Raw genomic sequence first — 10181 nt, forward strand, 5'->3', positions numbered from 1 at the left:
TGAATGTATGTCTTCCCAAATTTTCATACACTGATAACTAATTCTTGAGCCAGAAGTGGCAGTGCATGCCTATAATCTTAGCACCCAGGAGGTTGCAGGAGAAGCCAACCTGAGCTACATAGAGAGTTCAAGGCCAGTCTGAACTAATAGTGAGACCCCCCAAAAGAAAAAAGTCTCAAAATGATGGTATTAAGAGGTGCTATGTTATTTGGGGGGAGGGTGACTGATTAGGTTCATGTAAGCTCATGAAGGGTTTAATAACCTTAAAAAAGGCCTGTGGGAGCTTGTTAGCCCTCTTTCCCCTACTACCTTAGGACCCAACAAAGAGGCCATCAATGAGGAAGGGGCCTCGACCAGACTCTAAACCTTGGTCTTACATTTCCTAGCCTTCAGAACCATAAGCAATATCTGTTGTTTATAAATTATCCAGCCAAAGATATTTTGTTAGCCATCTCAAAAGCCTAAGACACAATCTAAGCATTGAAAGGGTGGTTTTCTTCCTCGAGAGGAGATTTGTGAGGACAGAGCAGTTGCTTTACAACCCTGTCTAGGGGTTCCAGACAAATAATTCACAAAATCAAGGCAAAAGGGACATTGTCCTTTCTTGCTTTTTCAGTGTGTTTCATTTTTCTTTGAGGCTAAAAGTCATGCAGCTTCTGACTGGTTCACTGGAACAATTTTGCAGCCCTGAGCTGACCTATAAAAGGCCTGACACAGTGATTGCTTTGGCAGCACATATATTAAAATTAGAATGATACAGAGAAGATTGGCATGGCCCCTGCACAAGGATGACATGCAAATTCGTGAAGCATTTCATATTTTTAAGGATATGGGATTTGGTCTCTTTGATCACCAAAAAGCAAACTACTCAGCCTGCCTGACTGGCAAAACAAGGAATAACGTTTAAAAAGAAGAAGGAGAAGAAGAAGCTCAATTGCCCTGCAGCCACCCTGTTGTAAGTAAGTCCAAGCACAAAGAGGTGCTGTATGTAGGGACTCAAGCCATGGATGCCAATCCAGGTGGCAGACACAGTTCTCCCATCTCAGAGTCCAAAAGTCACAAAGCAGAGACAAGCCACCCTTGCTGTTCCCTGTCCAAGTTCCTGTCCTACAAAATTCATTGGCCTAATGAATTTGTTGTTTTTAGCCACAGAATTTGAAGAGATTTATTTGACAGCAGCAGACAGCCATAACAGTCTGCAGTTTGATAGAGCCCATGACTTAGTGAGCCCAGGAGACATTTGTTTTATTCTAAACAATGCCTGTCACTTCTTGGTGCTTAGCTTCCACATACTATTCCTAACTCTCTAGAGAAAATCAGCAAAAATTCTCTTAACCTTCCTAGCAACATGGAAAATTAGTTCCAACAACCTCCCTGGTTGTAAAAATTAAAAATGTTGAAAAATTATAAGCATCTTTATAAATAAGTACACTAGTGATCAGGCATAAAAGACTTTGAAAAGATTTTTAAAGTAAAGGAATAGTAAGGACTTTGCTGGTGCAATTACTGAACTTATATAATAGAATTAATAGTAATAATGGATGGATTTGAAGGTATAAAGGAGAACACGGTCAGAACATCTAAGGCTGAGCCTTAAATGATCTGTAGTTTCAGCCAGGTGTGGTGGTGCACCCTTGTAAATCCCAGCATTCCAGAAGGCCAAGGCAAGAAGGTCTCAAGTTCAAGCCCAGCCTGAGAAACTTAGACCCTGTTTCAAATGAAAAATAAAATAGGGGCTGAGATTGTAACTAAGTGTGAAGGCCTTAAATCTGTCGCTGTTTCATCCACGCCTTGGAATGTTCCCCTCAAACCATGCTGTCAGAGCCCCAGTGGAAGAGAACTGATATCCTGCCAACCACCCACATGGAATACCCCAATGGCAGCCAGCACCAACTGGCCACTTAAGTAAGGATAGGTCAGATCTTTCAGCCACCCCTGCAGCTCAGCTAACACCATGTAAACCAGAATTATTGCCTTGCCCACACAAAATTGGAAAATAATAAATTATTGTTTTAAAATAAGTACATAGTGTGAGCTGGGATCCTGAGACATGAGAAGCAAACCTGACTTTTAAAATTCTACAAAACACACATACACTTCCACTTTGACCTAAACAATAAAGCCTAGGACCTGCCAATGTGTGGAGAACTGTAGAAGGAAACCTGTTTAGGACCCCGACCTTTCCTCTCTCAGTATAAGGCTAGATGAATCATCATCATCATCATCATCACCATATAAGAGAAAACAGCAAGAAAATATATGTCTTAGATGTTATGAATTTAATGAAGTTGTAATCCTCCAGGAAGGTCCAACCCAGTGCAGCACAAAATCTGCCACATGACCTCAAGGTACTGTCCTAAACCTTATCCAGCAGCCATTCATCTTGCTACTAATTCTTTGCTTTTTATCCTCCAGTCTATCCCTTTGTATGTACTATTCTCTCTGCATAGATTACACTTTTATTCCTTTTTTTTTTTTGTACTTGGGATCAAACTCAGGACTTTGCACTTGAGAGGCAGATGGCCACAGCACTGAGCTAAATTCCTGGCCCATAGATTGCACTTTTTCTTAACAATGTAATTGCTCAAATTTACCATTTATAGGAAGCATTTTCTTAACAATGCAATTTTTCACTTTGAAATATACCAATTATAGGAAGGTTTTCCACCTTTTCTTGCCATGGTTAATTGCTTCCCCCATTGTACCCCTATAGTTATTGAACATACTACATTGTATTGCAGTAATTTCATGTTTTGATATTTCCACTGAGTTCATTTAGGGCAGTAATCCTATCTTGTTCCTATTTGCAACACACTTGCTTATAAAAGGAAATTTTAGAGTGAAAATGTAGACTTGTTCTTGAAACATTTTATCACCTTCGTAATTTTCAATCTCAATGGTTTCAGCGTCAATCTCGATGGATTTTAGCTTCACCTGCACATTAGAATCACCAGAGGATCTTTACAAATTCTAGACATTTAGTGAGCCCAAGACATGTCTCCAGCTCACCAAACGATTCCAGCTGCAGCCAAGGTTGAACATTCCTGCCATGTCTCCAATCAGGGCCCTTTCAGCAACACCAAGAAAGGTGGGTTGGTGTATGATCGGACTGCTGGGAGTCATTCCCCATTGCCCAGTTAAGTACACACAGGGTCTTTCTATTCTTCCGGGGCACATACTTGAACAGACCTTTCCTCGGAACCAAACTCCAAGTCTTTCTGTCCAAAATGCCTTTTCCAAAGCCCAAAGGCTCGAGTAACCTGGATCCTCCCTAGGAATAGAAGACGGTAGGATCAGGGAAACGAGTTTCCTTCGCACAGCCCTACAATTGGAGGAATGGAGCAATGTTACATCACCCGTAGGCAGTACTTATGAAGATCTTAAACCTCTGAGGCATCTATGATCACTTCCTCTGCCCTCTAAGGAGATTATACCGTCGCGTCAACACTCAATTTCTCAGGAGTGTACCCCTGCGCAGATTTTTTAACGTCATTTTGAAGCGAGCCTGGCGCAGAGACTTCTGGGAAATGGAGTCTGTGCGAAGTCGGCACAATGATTGGGTGCTCGACGGCCAAAGATCTCTGCGCATGCGCATTGCTTTTCCAATCTGAAGAGGTGCAGTCTTCCCGGGTCCCAGCATTCTGTGCCGGAGGTGAGGGTTTCGGGTCTGCGAGGAGCCGAGTGAGCACAGCGGCCGAAAGAAGGGGACCTTGGGGACCTGGTGGAGGTGCTGTGGGAGCAGAACGGGGTGACGCGGGCGGACCCAGCCTGCAGAGGGTGTGTGGCGACGCCCTGGCTCCGAGGGGTACGGAGGGAAAGTTGTCCCCCCAGCGTGCGCATGTGTTCCGTGGGGTGTGGGCACTGTTGGCTTGGGCTTACGGTGTACCCGCATCGTATGCCAGATCCCGGGCTTTCAGGTTGGAAGTCTAGGGGCTGCCTTGCTCCTCCAGTTCCTTCTTCCCGCGATACGTGCTTGCTGGACGTAGGTGGAACTGACATTCAGTCTGTGTTGCCACCCACTCCGGTCCCTTCCTCTTACCCAGAAAAGTGCCCCACACCGCCTCATTTAGCTCCCTGGCTTGAGCCTCCGCGCGAGCGCAGAAGAGATAGGTTTTGATGGGGAGGATGGCAGGCTAAAGAACTAACAAAGCGTTAGGCAGATACAAAAGGGAGGTGTTTTTATGGCGTGCAGTGTCAAGGAATAACGGAAGACCAAGGCGAAAAAGCATAACTGAGGCCAGGGCAGAGTCTCGGGATAAGACCCAGCCGTCAGGGTAGATTGTATGTGCCCTATCCGTGGGCTGCCTTGAGTAGAAATTTCCGGATAGTTATTCAAAAGTCACATTCAGGACAGAGTGGAAGGAACCAATGGCAGAGAATAAGTGAGGAATGTGTAGTAGTTCCATAGTAGGCTGTTTAGGACCTGAATTTTGATGGTGATTGTGATAGGGAAAGGACGCAAATGACATTGCAGAAAAGCCAAAAGGACCTGGTGGCTAGATTTAGGAGGAAAAAGTGAAGTAAGTGTTTGGATTTCGGGCCACTGGGAATCATATAACATCTGATAGAAATGTATAGATAGCAGCTGGGTGTAGAGGTGAATGCCAGTGATCCCAGCACACTGGGCTTTGAGGCAGGAGGATCACGGAGAGTTCAAGCACCCTGGGTTCCACAGTGAGTTCAAGACCAGCCTGAAAAAAAGAAATGCAAAGCAGGAACTGGAGTTGACTTGGGTGGGGAGTGTAAAGGAAGGTAGTTTGAGGTGGTGGCAGAGTACTTAATGCAAAATGTGCAGTCACTTTGTACAACAAAAACACTGTGCAAAGATGGGCTATGGGCAGCATCCACATATCAGGGCAAAAGTGGGAAAAAGTCACAGGGAATCAGCAGTTTCATTAGGATTAGGAAGAAAGTGCACTCTCATAACAGCTACAGTAACTGCTAAAGAAGACAATCAAAACATTTAAAAGCTGTAGCGAAATGAAGAAAATGAGGAAAAGATTGTTGGAATTGACATCAGAAATGCATTGCTAGATTTCAAGTGTGTCATTTCATGTGTGTGAGAGGCAAGAGCAGAATAACAGGGATTCCAGTAAACGGGAACAGTATGGAGACAGTACATAAGTAATATTCATCAAAGAAGTTTGATCATGATGGGAAACCTAAAGGAGAGCTGTTTTGCTAGAGGAAGGCTGTAGGATTCAGGATAGTCTCAGGTAAAGGAGGCTTGCATGTGCTTGAAGGCATGGAAAGGAGCTACTAGAGAGATGGAAGATGCCGGGGAAAAGAGCACTGGAAAGGCAGGTAGCAAATTCTGAGAAAATAGTAGTGGAAGAAAGTAGGACATGGAGGTAGGACACAAAGGTCAAATCCTGGAGACAGACAAGATGTGTTATTGACTTTACACATCTTGCTGCCTACCCATAATAGGTACTTAATAAATATTTGTCAAATAGTGGGGTGAATGAGTAGAAAGGAATAGAACTTTCATTTATTGAATAAACTATGATAAATACTACATTATCTCATTTACTATTTATGACTGCTTTGTGAGGCTAAGTATTAAACCACTGGGTTGATGGTTGCCTCAAGTAACTTGCCAAGGGTTCATGATTAATAATTATAGGCCTGTGAAGTGCTTTCTACCATGTAGTTCCTGCCTCCCATGAGACTCACCCATGCAAATCTTTTTTTTTTTTTTTTGGTACCAGGAATTGAACTCGGGCCCTTGTGCTTGCCAGGCAATTGGTGGAACAACTGGGCCAAATCCCCAGCCCTACCCATGCAAATCTTTTTTTTTTTTTTTTGGTACCAGGAATTGAACTCGGGCCATTGTGCTTGCCAGGCAATTGGCGGAACAACTGAGCCAAATCCCCAGCCCTACCCATGCAAATCTTGAAGTGTAAAAGACAAAAGTTATGCTAAAGTTGATTGGTAGCCTTGGAGGTTTAAATAGCTGTGGAGAGAACAGGTGTGGAATAGCCATGTGGCTAAGATGAGAGCAGTAAAGGCTTTTGAGGCAATGGCAGGAAAGGGCTCACTTGAAGTTTATAGAATGTGAATTTGAAGAATTTTCTCTGCTCATACTCAGCAATCCAGGAATAGGAAAAGAGAAAACAGAAGTCGGGGGTGGGCGGGACTGGCTGTGACTCCATATGAGCTTGGTAGGGCTGAGGGTCAGTGAGGACCTACTGAAGTGACCGCTGGTGGACCGTAAAGCTAGGGGGAATGATATCTACCTGGTAGGGAGCCCTAGGTGATGAGCACTTTGGGAGTGTCAACTGGTTTAATGCCTGAGGAGCGGTTATACCCAGTGCCATTTGTAATCTGTTCATTGGTCAGTTTATTAAAGTCATCATCTAATAAACAAAACTTTGAATTTTTTCTTTAAGCATTTAAACTTTGAGCAACTCCAAGTACAATTTTAGATGTAGTTTGATTTGTTCAAAAAGCTTCAGTGTGTTAGACAACATACACAAATATCCTCATTCCACAGTCCTTACTAGGAAGGGGAAGGGGACATAAAAAGGATCAAGATGCTATATGTATATGGACCAGTGCTCCACAGTGAATGGGTTATGTATATAAACATACACTAATAAAGAAAAGGAAGAAAAAAGTAGGATAAATATGGCATGGAAGGACCTCTAAACATTTTAGGGTAAAATAAATAAAACTACAAGTAATAAAACAATATGTATAGGGGAAAAAAAAAGTTCTTAACTATACTTACACATAACCTATCTAAAGTAGCAGCCACACAATGTCATTAATATTTTCATTATTTCTACCTTCCTAGAATTATCACTTTTCTGTGATGCTAACATTTGCTTAGCACATTATTCCAAATGCTTTGTAGGTATTAACCTATTTAAGCGTTACATTAACTATATGAGATGACTACATGTTCAAGTTTTATAGATGGACTGAGACAGAGTTTAAGAAACTTTCCTAAGGTTGCATAAGTAGAGAAAGGCAGTGCTCAATTTTAATTTTCAGTCAGTCTGATGCCAGAGCTGCTGCTACTTATAATGACTATACTTACCTTTATTTCTAAGTACTTATTCTGACATCTTCCTTGGGCCTAAGTATTTATTTGGATTACCTTCTGGGGTTATAGGAATCTTTTTTTTTTTAGATAAATTCCAAAATTATTTATTTAGTTTGATTTTTTTTCAGCTTTAATTGAGTTTATTGGTACATTTTAGGGATACAGTACAGTTACATTCATTGTTGGGATCTTGTACCTCTACATGACAAGTCTTGGTGGGATATAGGAATCTTAATAGACAAAAAAGTAAAAGGAGGGCTGGGGATTTAGCTCAGGGTGCCACCGCCTGCCTCACAAGCGCAAAGACCCAAGTTCGATCCCCGGTACCAAAATATAAAATAATACAAAAACGAAAAAGAGCAGCGTTAGATAATACAAGTAGGATTCTGCCAGGCCCACACACTCGGGAGGCTGAGGCAAGAGGATTGCCGAGAGTTTAAGGCCAGCTTGAACTACATAGTGAGACTGTTTTAAAAAACAAAAAATACACATAGAGTTCTGATTATCAACCAAAAATATTTAGTTTCCTTTTGGGTATACATTACTCTCTGCTTCCTCCCAATGAGTTTTAAACCCTAGTCTCTTCTTTAGGATGCTTTTAAAAAAATTTTTTTACAGTTAGGGCAAACTTGTTTTTCTAGTAAGATTTTTTCTTTGAGATTTTGCTCTTCACATAGGTTTTAGTTTTTACAAACTGATATCCACCCTTAAGGTGATATTCTTTTAAATTTTGTTCAGCCAGTGTTAAATAACGTATTCTATTAATATTTTCATTGTAATGATTTATTTTCACAAAAGTATAGCCACATAGATAGTAGACCAATACATTAGAAAATCCAAAAGCATATCCAAGAACATAATAGGCTCACTATAGAGTTAGAAACTACCAGAAGACCAATAAATATATATATATATGTATTGGTCTGGGTTTTGGCATTTTTTGAAAATGTAATTGTTTCTTCTATCTTATAAATCCAGTTAGAGGGGTCATTCCTGCAGCAGGCAGGTATCTCTGCAGCTACTTTGCTTCTTTAGTCAGATTGGTTTGTTGGCAGGAGCACATCTTTTTGCCTGTTCTATGTGCCCCTGGTACTTATATTAGCCCTCCCTGTTTGGTATATGTGATTCCTATTTCTGGCATTACTTGGATAATCCCCATTCCCTGGTTACTTTTTCATACATGACTAGATAAAGTATATATCCCAAAAGTATATCTGTAAACACTGCCTTTCTATTTCATCCATTTGGGGAGGTATACTTCATATTAACTTCACGATTTTTGAATGTGAAATTCAGTCTTTCAAAATTCAAGTTATTTTATTCAGCTATAATAAAATTTATTGTTTGGCCACTGGAAGCCAGAGTCATCTGAGTTTTTTATTCAAGGATGTATGCGTGTGCAAGACCTAGTTCAGACTGCCAGCATACACACACACAATAGGATTGGCTCAAATTCTGTGTCCCAAACTACCTCATTAGCTTTCCCTTCGGTTGTGTTCTCTGTTGCTCTTTAGTGACCCATAAGTCATCCTTGTTCTCCAGCCTCCTTAAGCCTCCCCTTCGTCATTTTGTCTATTTTTGTTTGTTTGAGACAGGGTTTTGCAATGTAGTTCGGCCTGGCCTTGAACTCACGGTGTAGCCCTGGCTGGCCTAGACCTGGTAACAGTCCTTCCTTAGCCTCCTGATTGCTGTGATTACAGGTGTGTGCCATCACACCCAGCCTTTCTTAGTGACTTGACAGTGCTTTCCATTCTCTCCATTTCTGCTGCCATTACATTCACTCAGTTCTTCATTATTTCTACCTTAATTATACTCACTGGTCTTCACTCTTGCCATCTAGAGCCATCCTGCTACAGCATCTCAGAATGGTATGGCCTCCTTGGTCACAGGTACTCAAGACCACCCCCCCCATTCTATTCAGGGACTCGGAAGAAGGACTTAGGACTTAGCCTGTAGTTGTGAGTTTATGACAGTTTTTCAAGGATATGCAGGCAGAGTCTGAGGGATTCCATGTATGGGTTTATGTGGCTTCTCTACTTCTCTGAGAGGACACACAGAGCACACTTCTGCTCTACCACCAAACTACAGCAGTGTGTGTGATGTCTCTGCTTCCTCAGAGACTCAGTGTCCAGGTTTTTATTGAAGACTGGGCACTTGGCATCCTCTGTCTAACACACCATATTCTAGCTCCACCAGCAAAAAAGCAGATGTTCATTGAAACCGCATAAGTACTGTAGACGACCCTTTGCTCTTAAGGAATCAAGGGACTCTCAGAATCCAAGTTACCCAATGCCAGCTAAGGCTCAACCTTGCAAGCTGAACTTTCTAAGACCTTCAGTCTCAGGTCTGCTGTAACTTCTGCATATTCTCTTCTTTCCTTCCTGTTTTTCCTGTACACCAAAGTAACTGCATGCGCTTTTTTTTTTTTTTTTTTTGAGTCCAGGTCTTTGTATGTAGTTCAGGCTGGCTTTGAACTCACAGTGATCCTCCTGCCTCTGTCTCCTGAGTGCTGGGATTTCAGGTGTGTGCCACCATGACTGGCTTACATACACTTATTTAAATACTCAGGAGATGTAAAGAACTATAAAAAAATTAAAGTCACTTTTAGTGCCATCACTCAAATCTCACATTTTAATAATCTTTTTTCTATACATTTGGATATGCACAAATGTGTCATTTTATTTTTTTTTCTCATTGAGTTTATTGGTACATTTTAGGTATACAGTACAATTACATTCATTATTGGGATCTTGTACCTTTACATGACAGGTCTTGGTTCTCATTTTTTCCCCTCGCCTCTGCCCTCCCTTCACCCCCTCCTCCCCTCCCCATTTACAAACACTTTATTTCCATTTTTTCATTTTCTCATATTTTTTTCTTTTGTCTTATTACCTTTCCCCTACCCTTCCCACTTTCTCTACACCTTTAGCCCCTTTCTTCCTATTTCACATTGTCCATTATATCATTAGGATCTTATGTACTACAAATGTGTCATTTTAAAAGACTTTTTTCACAATAGTTTGTGAATTTTTTTTTTTAGAAAAAAAATTAAAGTCAAAGTTGAAATCTCCTGTGTTTTCTTCCCTAATTTCATTTTCTTCTCTTCTGAGATAAATCAATTTTGGGAATA

General features: G+C 41.3%; 1 protein-coding gene and 1 non-coding gene across 6 annotated transcripts in view; both read left to right on the plus strand.

The window, feature by feature from the left end:
* Positions 1 to 716: 716 nt before the first annotated feature.
* Positions 717 to 823, plus strand: LOC117285422. The gene has a single exon (XR_004516455.1). It is a non-coding gene; the product is annotated as a U6 spliceosomal RNA (small nuclear RNA).
* Positions 824 to 3601: 2778 nt separating this feature from the next.
* Positions 3602 to 10181, plus strand: part of Znf2 (zinc finger protein 2) — a 15809-nt gene continuing 9229 nt past the window's right edge. Inside the window, exon 1 of one of the 5 annotated variants that reach the window (XM_033761689.1) lies at positions 3602 to 3652. The gene's annotated coding sequence lies outside the window, so the exon portion shown is untranslated. Of the gene's footprint in view, positions 3806 to 10181 lie in introns of all 5 variants that reach the window. The other 4 variants (XM_010638157.3, XM_033761691.1, XM_033761690.1 and 1 more) reach the window with 4 other exon arrangements.

This window comes from Fukomys damarensis, unplaced genomic scaffold, assembly GCF_012274545.1.
Source record: "Fukomys damarensis isolate Sample0158 unplaced genomic scaffold, DMR_v1.0_HiC HiC_scaffold_9, whole genome shotgun sequence".
Lineage (NCBI taxonomy): Eukaryota > Metazoa > Chordata > Mammalia > Rodentia > Bathyergidae > Fukomys > Fukomys damarensis.